The following is a 10,119-nucleotide window of genomic DNA, read 5'->3' on the forward strand; positions in this document are numbered from 1 at the left end:
AAGGCGGGGGAGAGCAATGAAAGTCAGCCTTACCCCAAACCAGCCTTTTGTCAGCCGGGCAGTTGCCGAGGCAGCATGGGGAAGCGGAGACGCCCACGTCCAATCAAGTCGCCACACGTCAGCCAAGGCCTCAGGCTGTTGGGGCCTGCGGCGCTCCGCACTTGCCCCTTGGCTTCATTGCTAAGCCAAGTCCGAGCGCGCCTTGGGCCTGGGGGCTACTATCGGCATCCTGGACATGGGGGTATCCAGAATTGCCTACCTACGGCCTGTGGCGTGGCTCAGCACTGGCCCAGTTCGGCCCGTCTTCATCAACCCAAGTGCAAGACCCTCGCGAGGGGCCAAGCCTCGCGGGGCGGACGATGCAAGGCCTCCTGAGGGGCGGCCTCACCAGGCAGGCTCGTGAGGAGACCGAGAGATCAAGGCAAGAGGTACCTCGCGAGGTGCGCATGACGCAAGCCATGACGATCAAGGCCAGGCAGGCGCCAGCCAGCGCAGTGTCCTTGTTTCCTCTTTGGTGCAAAGGGGGCAAGCGCAGGCGTGGAGTACCGAGGCATCAAGCAAAGGTTTCCGTATTGGTGCAACAAGACAAGGACGAGGAGGACGGCAAGACGGAGGTCACCATGGAGCCCAAGATGGCGTCATCGCCAGTGCCTTTGGTAGTCGAAGACCACCTTTAGTCAGGATAGCATGTACTGGCTGTCCCCCTGCAAATTCCGCCGTTGTGGAATCCCTTCTCGCTCAATATTTGGGAAGAGGACCAAGGCCTCTATAAATAGGACTAGCCACCACTGTAGCCGGGAGGGAGGGATGGACGGTCAGCTCATTGAGATTCAGTTCATACACACCACACCAGCACAAGAACACCTCTCCTCGCAAGGATGTTCTTCCCCTTGTACTATTCCTCATCAGCCCAAGAAGCAATCCACACACCACACACTGGAGTAGGGTATTACACCACAATGGTGGCCCGAACCAGTATAAACCTCGTGTCCCTTGTGTTATTCATCTTGTTAGCTTAGAATCGCGGCGAGGTTGTGGGCGTGGATCGGTAGGGAGAAGATCTTTGCGCGCACCCCAGAGTACAAACCTTAAGGGTTTTGCCGGAACCCGATATCCGACAACTACATAGATATATGTTTGTTTCATGATGTTATCATGTCCACCTTACTACTAAACTGGTTTACCAAAATGAGTTTCATATACTACATTGTAAACTTGTGATGTGTTTGTTTGTTTCTCTTTTAGAATGCGGATAAAATATTGGAGAAGAGTACCCCGTTATGCAATGGTAAAGGAAGTAATGCAAATAAGGTTCAAGATAGTGAGACATCCCTGTTGGTCTCCAAGAAAGCTGACAAAAACTATATTAAACACACTAAGACAACCCCAAAGTCTTGTCTTGATGTAGTGATCGAGTTACTAGCTACTACTACTGGCACCACCTCTTCGAACTCGCTGCCTAAATCAGTTCGGCTTCTTGAGTCTCAACTTCAAGTTGAAAGACATCGATCAGATGTTATGCGACAGGAAGCCGAAGGACTGAGGAAGTCCCTGTAAAATTCAGATGCATGCTTTCTGGTGCAACATCAAGTGCTGGAGGATTTAAGCGCCAAACAACAGAAAGTTAATAAGCTTGCTAAGCATCTTGCCAGCATTATGCGTACCCAGGATATTGTTTCTTGAGCTCTTCTGAAGTGGTTTCAGTTCTGGGCTTGTTTTGCTGCGGCGTTTATATGCTGCTTTGTTCCCTATATTTGCACTGGTGGCGAACTTTCATGCCCAGTGGATGTAATATGTGTAATAGCCATGATAGCCTAGCATAAGTTGCTTGGTTATTTATTTCCTTATTGTCTTGTTTATTTGTGTCCTTGTAGTCAGTGCAGTTCTTTTTCCGCAGTTTGCTAGTGGCTGCAATAACCTATTTTTTAAAACTAGGCCACAATAACCATGGGCTACATATTTACTGTAGTTACCATGGGCCTCCTACGGGCCGTAGAAACAATGGGCCTTCTAAGGGCCATAGAAACAATGGGCCTTCTATGGGGCATAGAAACAATGGGCCTTGTAAGGGCCGTAGACGCAATGGGCCTTCTACGGGCCAGAGACACAATGGACCTTCTACGGGCCGTATCATCAATGGGCCTTCTATGAGCCGTATGATTGGTTGGCCAAACATGGACCAATAACCGATCGCATTATGGCTGTAAACAGGCTAGAGTTGGAATCGTCCGTCTATGGGCCGACCATAACGGGCCGTCGTTAATCGGCCGTATTTGATGATGCTATGAAAACGGACCAATGTATTAACGGGCCACAAAAAGGCCGACTGTAACCACGGGCTGAATTTGGCCCACAAGCAGAAAATGACAGTAACGGGCCATAAGTAAACAAATGTTGGAAATGAGCCCAAGAATAAATGGGCCCTGAGAAGGCTAAAAGATAACATAGGCTGGAAACGGCCCAACGGAATAATCGGCCGTTAATGGGTATAAAGTGATACACTGTTCATTACAGGCCAGTTTCACCACGTGTCGTTAATGGGTATAAAGCGATACACTGTTCATTACGGGCCAGTTTCACCACGAGTTGTTAATGGGCCAAGAGTTACAAAGGGCCTCATATGGGCCGAAAGACGTCATGGGCCATACATGGGCCGGAAGTTAAAACGGGCTCGAATCATATTGGACGGCCTAGATGACGCTACTGGGCCTAATTCGGATAGGTCGTAACGGGCCCTGGGTTAGCGGGCTGTAAATGGGCTATATGCCAACAGACTGTTAACAGGCTTTCTGTGGGCCGGCCCGCCACCTTTTGACCAAGTCAAACATGCCGGCTTTTTCGCATGAATGGACCTCTATTGGGCCGTGCCACGTGTCGACGTATCATAGGCGCCTTCGGTCCAATGAGTGGATGACATCTGTCCCAACGGTGAGCCGACACGTGTTTCCTCTAGCCAATGATATTTTTAGACATGGAAAATCCCCATTGGTCGGGGCTGTTAACGGGTTATCAGATCCAAAACCGGACCCGATAGCTTAATGGCGTTCCGTTACGGTGGATGCCATGTGTCGGTCACCCTTGACGAAAGCACTTCTATGACGCGCGATTTATCGTCATGGAAGTGGACACTTTTGTGTTGATAATTTTGGTAATGTCATGGTACACTTCTACAACAGCACATGTATGACTATCTTGATTGTGTCATAAAATCGTCATGGATTCACATGCATGACAGAAAACATGACCTACTGTGACAAACACGTATCATCACGGAAGTGTATTTTTTTTGTAGTGTAGGAAGCAAAAATGTGTATGTTTGGATAGTCTTTCTAGCATTTGATTAATAAAAGGTAGAGGGTAATGATCTTTTCTTGTAGCTTTATTTAATTTGCGGAAATCAATTACCATTCTATACCCTATAACAATTCTTTGTGGGATCAATTCGTTCTTATCATTAGGAACAACAGTAATACCTCCCTTCTTAGGGACACAATGAACGGGACTTACCCACTGACTATCAGCAATAGGATAAATTATACCTGCCTCCAAAAGCTTTACTATTTTATTTCTTATCACTTCTTTCATCTTAGGATTTAACCATCGCTGATGATCAACAACTGGTTTAGCATCTTTCTCCAACTTTATTTTGTGCTGGCATAGAGTGGGACTAGTGCCCTTAAGATCATCAAGAGTATATCCAATAGCGGCACAGTGCTTCTTCAGAGTTTTCAATAATTTCTCTTCTCCATGCTCTGAAAGGTTAGCGCTAATAATAACAAGATATATCTTATTTTCATCGAGATAAGCATATTTAAGAGTATCAGGTAATTGTTTAAGCTCAAACATGGGATCACCCTTGGGTGGAGGAGGATCCCCAAGGATTTCAACAGGCAAGTTATGTTTCAAATTAGGTCCTTGCTTAAAGAATACTTCATCTATTTCCCTTCTTTCATTCATAAACATATCATTTTCATGGTCTAGCAAATATTGTTCTAAAGGATCATTAGGAGGCACGACAATAGAATCAAGACCAATAATTTCATCCTTATTAGGCAATTCTTTATCATGGGGTTGTCTACGAAATTTAGAGAAATTAAAATCATGAGACATATCCCCTAAATCAACAGTAACAACATCCTTTTTAAAGTCTATCTTAGCATTAACAGTATTCAAGAAAGGTCTACCAAATATAATGGGACAAAAGTTATCTTGTGGGGAACCAAGAACAAGAAAACAGTAGGGTATTTTAATTTCCCACACAAGACTTCAACATCTCTAGCAATCCCAACTGGTCAAATAGTATCTCTATTGGCAAGCTTAATAGTAACATCAATATCTTCTATCTCAGCAGGAGCAATAATTTCTTTGTATAAGGAATGAGGAATTTCACTCACACTAGCACCCATATCACATAAGCCACGATAACAATGATCTCCTATTTAACAGAAGCAATAGGCATGCCAACAATAGTTCTATGTTTATCTTTAGTATTGGGTTTAGCAATTCTAGCAGCTTCATCACAGAAATAAATAACATGCCCATCAATATTATCGACCAAGAGATCTTTAACCATAGCAATACTAGGTTCAACTTTAATTTCTTCAGGGGGTGTAGGAGTTCCAGTATAACTCTTACAAACAACAGTTGAAGCTTTAGCATGATCCTTTATTCTAACAGGAAAAGTGGGTTTCTCAATATAAGAAGTAGGAACAACAGGACATTATAAGTAACAGTTTCTTCTTCAACTTTAATAGGTTCTACTACTTTCACTTCAATGGTAGGATGATATTTAAACCACTTCTCCTTAGGGAGATCAACATGAGTAGCAAATGATTCACAGAAAGAAGCTACTATCTCAGAGTCAAGTCCATATTTAGTGCTAAAATCACGAAAAGCATCGGTATCCATAAAATATTTAACACAATCAAACTTAAGGTTTATACCTGACTCCTTACCTTTGTCGAGTTCCCAATCTTCAGATTTGCATTTAATTCTTTCCAATAAATCCCATTTGAATTCAATAGTCTTCATCATAAAAGAACCAGTACAAGAAGTATCGAGCATGGAGTGATCATTATGAGAAAGCCGAGCATAATTTTTTTGAATAATAGTTTCTCTTGAGAGATCATGATTGGGGCGTGAATATAACATTTCATTAAGCCTCCCCCAAGCTTGAGCGATACTTTCTCCTTCACGAGGCCAAAAATTATATATATAATTACGATCACGATGAACCAGATGCATAGGATTAAACTTCTGATGAAATTCCAATTTCAATCAGTTGTAGTTCCATGATCCAATATCATTACATAGCCTATACCATGTCAATGCCTTTCCCTTAAAAGACAAAGGGAAGACCTTCTTCTAGACAACATCCTCGGGCATACCTGCAAGCTTAAATAATCCACAAACTTCATCCACATAGATTAGGTGCATATCGGATGTAATGTTCCATCTCATGTATAGGGATTAGCTAGAAGTTTCTCTATCATACCCGAAGGAATTTCAAAGTAAATATTTTCAATATATTTAGTATGTTGAGGAGCAACTCTTTGATCTTCTGGTCGAGGTGAAGATACCCCGAACAAGCCCCTCAAAGGATTATTTTCCATAGTAACAAGTGACAGTAAATTTCAGCACACTATATAAATGTTTCCTTACCAAATTCCACATACCAAAGGCGCTTCACTCCCCGGAAATGGTGCCTAAAAAGAGTCTTGATGACCCACAAGTATAAGGTATCTATCATAGTCCTTTCGATAAGTAAGGGTGTTGAACGCAAGGAGGAGCAGAAGGAAATGACAAGCGGTTTTCAGCAAGGCATTCTCTGCAAGCACTAAAATTATCGGTAATAGATAGTTTTGTGATAAGGTAATTCGTAACAGGTAACAAGTAACAAAAGTATCTAAGGTGGAGAAAGGTGGCCCAATAATTTTTGTAGCAAAGGACAAGCCTGGACGAACTCTTATGTAAAGCAAAGCACTCCTAAGAACACATGGGAATTATTGCCAAGCTAGTTTTCATCATGCTCATATGATTCGAGTTCTTTACTTTGATAATTGTATATGTGGGTGAACCGGTGCTTGGGTGATGTCCTTCCTTGGAAAAGCCTCCCACTTATGATTAACCTCTCTCGCAATCATCCGCAACTACGAAAGAAGAATTAAGGTAAACCTAACCATAGCATGAAACATATGGATCCAAATCAGCCCCTTATGAAGCAACACATAAACTAGGGTTTAAGCTCGTGTCACTCTAGCAACCCATCATCTACTTATTACTTCCCAATGCCTCCCCCTAGGCCCAAATCATGGTGAAGTGTCACGTAGTCGATGTTCACATAACACCACTAGAGGAGAGACAACATACATCTCATCAAAATATCGAACGAATACCAAATTCACATGATTACTTATAACAAGACTTCTCCCATGTCCTCAGGAACAAACGTAACTACTCACGAAGCATATTCATGTTCATAGTCAGAGGAGTATTAATAAGCATTAAGGATCTGAACATATGATCTTCCACCGAATGAGCCAACTAGCATCAACTACAAGGAGTAATCAACACTACTAGCAACCCACATGTACCAATCTGAGGTTTTGAGGTAAAGATAAGATACAAGAAATGAACTAGGGTTTGAGAGGAGATGGTGATGGTGAAGATGTTGATGGATATTGACCCCCTCTCGATGAGAGGATCGATGGTGATGACAATGGCCAGGATTTCCCCCTCCTGGAGGTGGATGTTTCCCCGACAGAACAGCTCCGCCGGAGCCCCAGATTGGTCCTACCCAAGTTCCGCCTCGAGATGGCGGCACTTCGTCCCGAAAGATTCTCTATGGTTTTTTTCAAGGGCAAAAGACACCATATAATAGAAGATGGGAGTCGGGGGCCTGCCAGGGGGGCCATGAGATAGGGGGCGCACCCAGGGGGTAGGGCGCGCCCTCCACCCTCATGGCTGACTGGTGGCCCCCCTCTGGTGCTTTCTTCACCCAATATTTTTATATGTTCCAAAACTGATCTCCGTGAAGTTTCAGGACTTTTGGAGTTGTGCATAATAGGACTCTAATATTTGCTCCTTTTCCAGTCCAGAATTCCACTTGCCAGCATTCTCCATCTTCATGTAAACCTTATAAAATAAGAGAGAAAAGGTTAAGTAGTGTGACATAACATGTAATAACAGCCCTTAAAGCAATAAATATTGATATAAAAGCATGATGCAAAATGGCATATCAAACGCCGCTACAAACAGACTCAAGACCCTCAGGTTGGTCGTGGAAAGACTGTGGTGTCGAATGGAAGGAACCAAAAACGCACTCGAACTCCAACTCTAGAACCGACTTGGAACACTACCAAGCAAGCCAAGACTGTTCCACCCAAACCTCGAAAAGGCCTGCCAAGGATAAAGGTTAATGTGCCTATTGCTTCAATGTGAGTGTTTCTTCTTTTTCTTTTTCTTTCTGCTGCAGAATCTTTGCATTGTTGTTGACCGAGTGGAATTCTGAATTTCAAGGCTGCTACCTCCGCGACGTCCCACATGGAGATCGACGACGAGCACGCGGACGCGGATACTATAGAGGCAACCACTTCTCAGGCAGGTATGATCGGCTCACACCTTGCTTTGTCTTGCTAATTATCCCGATGGTCGACTGAGGTCTCACTGTCGAGTGACTATAGCGCCAACGGACGTCATCACTCTCCCGGATGATGATGAGGAGGAACCTTCAAGAAGCACAGGGGGAAGACGTAGGTCTTCAACCACCTAACGGAGCCTTGCTAGGAGAGCGTCTTCAGGCCAAACGTCATGTACGCCGCCTGAACTTGCCCCTCAAGAGCCAGGCAGTTCGGCTCGAGTTGGTGTTTCTTTTGCCGCCCCTCCGTCGACTGCTCAGCCTCTGGTGTCAACTGCTCCTGCCTCGGGTCCAACTGATTAAACACAAGTGTTGATCCCTCCGGCTGCACCACCAGCTCCTGCATCGAGCGTGTTCACTCTGCACTATGTTCTAAAGGACCAAACGAGAGTTGGCAAGGAGGCTATGATTCAAGTCGGCCTGATGATGCAACGACTGAAGGAGGTGCATGAAGCCAGCAAGACTGCTTATGACACCAGTTTGGCCCTTCAAGCCAATGTCCGAGTAAGTACGATTGTAAGTTGATTTTCAATTGGGTTTTTTCTGTCTTGAATTTATACACCCACTGGGTGTTTCCTTTTTACTTTGTAGTTCCTCCACTCGAGCCGCTCAGGCTGCGCTGAGTGGGAAACTGATCTAGTGGGAGCACTCTGAGTGCACCCACTGGGTGTAGTCCCCGAGACCACCATTGAATGCTTGATTTGGAGAGAGTCTTAGAATATCTTTGCTTGAAGCTCTTCAGTCAAACCGGTTAGGCCGTACCGAGTGGAAACATCTCCAGTAGGGGCATGCTGAGTTCACCCACTGGGTGTAGTCCCCGAGACCACCGTCGAATGTAAACCCGGGCAAATGTTGGGCCGGGCCGGGTTTCGGGCCGGGCATATAAAAGCCCGACCTTCATTTCCCAAGCCCGAGCCTGGCCCAAAGCCCTAAATACTCCTTGTTTTCAAGCCTGAGCCCGGCCCGAAGTCAAGCCCGAAGCCCGAAAGCCCGGCCCGAACACTGTTTTTTAGTGTACGCACGTGCAAGCCCGGCCCGAAGCCCGAAAGCCCGGCCCGAAATACATAAAAAATGAAGCCCGAGCCCGGCCCGAACTATCTTCCGGGCTGCAAAACTAGGCCCGAGCCCGGCCCGAACGTCAAGCCCGACCCGGCCCGGCCCGGGTTTTTCGGGCCGGGCTCGGGCTGGGTCGTTGGGTCGGGCTGCCCATGCCCGGGTTTAGTCGAATGTTTGATTCGGTGGGAGTTTGAGAACAAGTTGATTTCTCTTCTTTTTTTTCTTTTTTGGGCCTACTCGAACCGGTCAGGCCCTACCGAGTGGAAACATCTCCATTGGGGGCACGCTGAGTGCACCCACTGGGTGTAGTCCCCGAGACCGTTCTCAGATGTTTGAATCGGCGAGGGTTTTAGAACACTTTTGGTAGTAGCAATATGGATTTGCTCTTCTCCACTCGGAAGTAGAGGAAATACTTTTGAAAAGCTTTCTTTTCATCGACTGAGCTGTCTTTTTGTTGATCTCAGAAATCTTGCGAACTTGGGACCGGTATGTGATGTCTTCCAGAACGACGTCAGTATTTCCCCAAAGAGGAAGGGATGATGCAGTATAGTGACGGTAGATATTTCCCTCCGTGATGATACCAAGGTTATCGAACCAGTCAGAGAACCTCCTCACACAACGTAAACAACACCTGCACACAAATAACAAATACTCGCAACCCGACGTGTTAAAGGGGTTGTCAATCCCTTTCGTGTATGGCGCCTCAAGATAGGCAAAAACGTGAGGTAAAAAGTGGTAGATAGGATAAATAGATCACGGAACAAATAAATTGCAGCAAGGTATTTTTGGTTTAATAGATCTGAAAAAAATGCAAGAGAAAATAGATCGCAAAGGCAAATATGATGAGAAGAGACCCTAGGGCCGTAGGTTTCACTAGTGGCTTCTCTCGAGAAAAATAGCAAACGGTGGGAAAACAATTACTGTTAGGAAATTGATAGAACTTCAAATAATCATGACGATATCGAGGCAATGATCATTATATAGGCATCACGTCCAAGATTAGTAGACCGACTCCTGCCTGTATCTACTACTATTACTCCACACATCGACCGTTATCCAGCATGCATCTAGTGTATTAAGTTCATGAGAAAACAGAGTAATGCAATAAGAACAATGACATGATGTAGACGAGATCTATTGATCTATTGTGGCAGATATAGATCTCATCTTGTTATCCTTAGTAGCAACGATACATACGTGTCGGTTCCCCTTCTGTCACTGGGATCAATCATGGTAAGATCGAACCCACTACAAAGCACCTCTTCCCATTGCAAGATAAATAGATCAAGTTGGCCAAACAAAACCCAAATATTGGAGAAGAAATACGAGGCTATTAGCAATCATGCATATAAGACATCAAAAAAGACTCAAATAACTTTCATGGATAAAAACATAGATCTGATCATAAACTCAAAGTTCATAAGATC

The sequence above is a fragment of the Triticum aestivum genome, chromosome 1B, assembly GCF_018294505.1.
Source record: "Triticum aestivum cultivar Chinese Spring chromosome 1B, IWGSC CS RefSeq v2.1, whole genome shotgun sequence".
NCBI classification, from domain to species: domain Eukaryota; kingdom Viridiplantae; phylum Streptophyta; class Magnoliopsida; order Poales; family Poaceae; genus Triticum; species Triticum aestivum.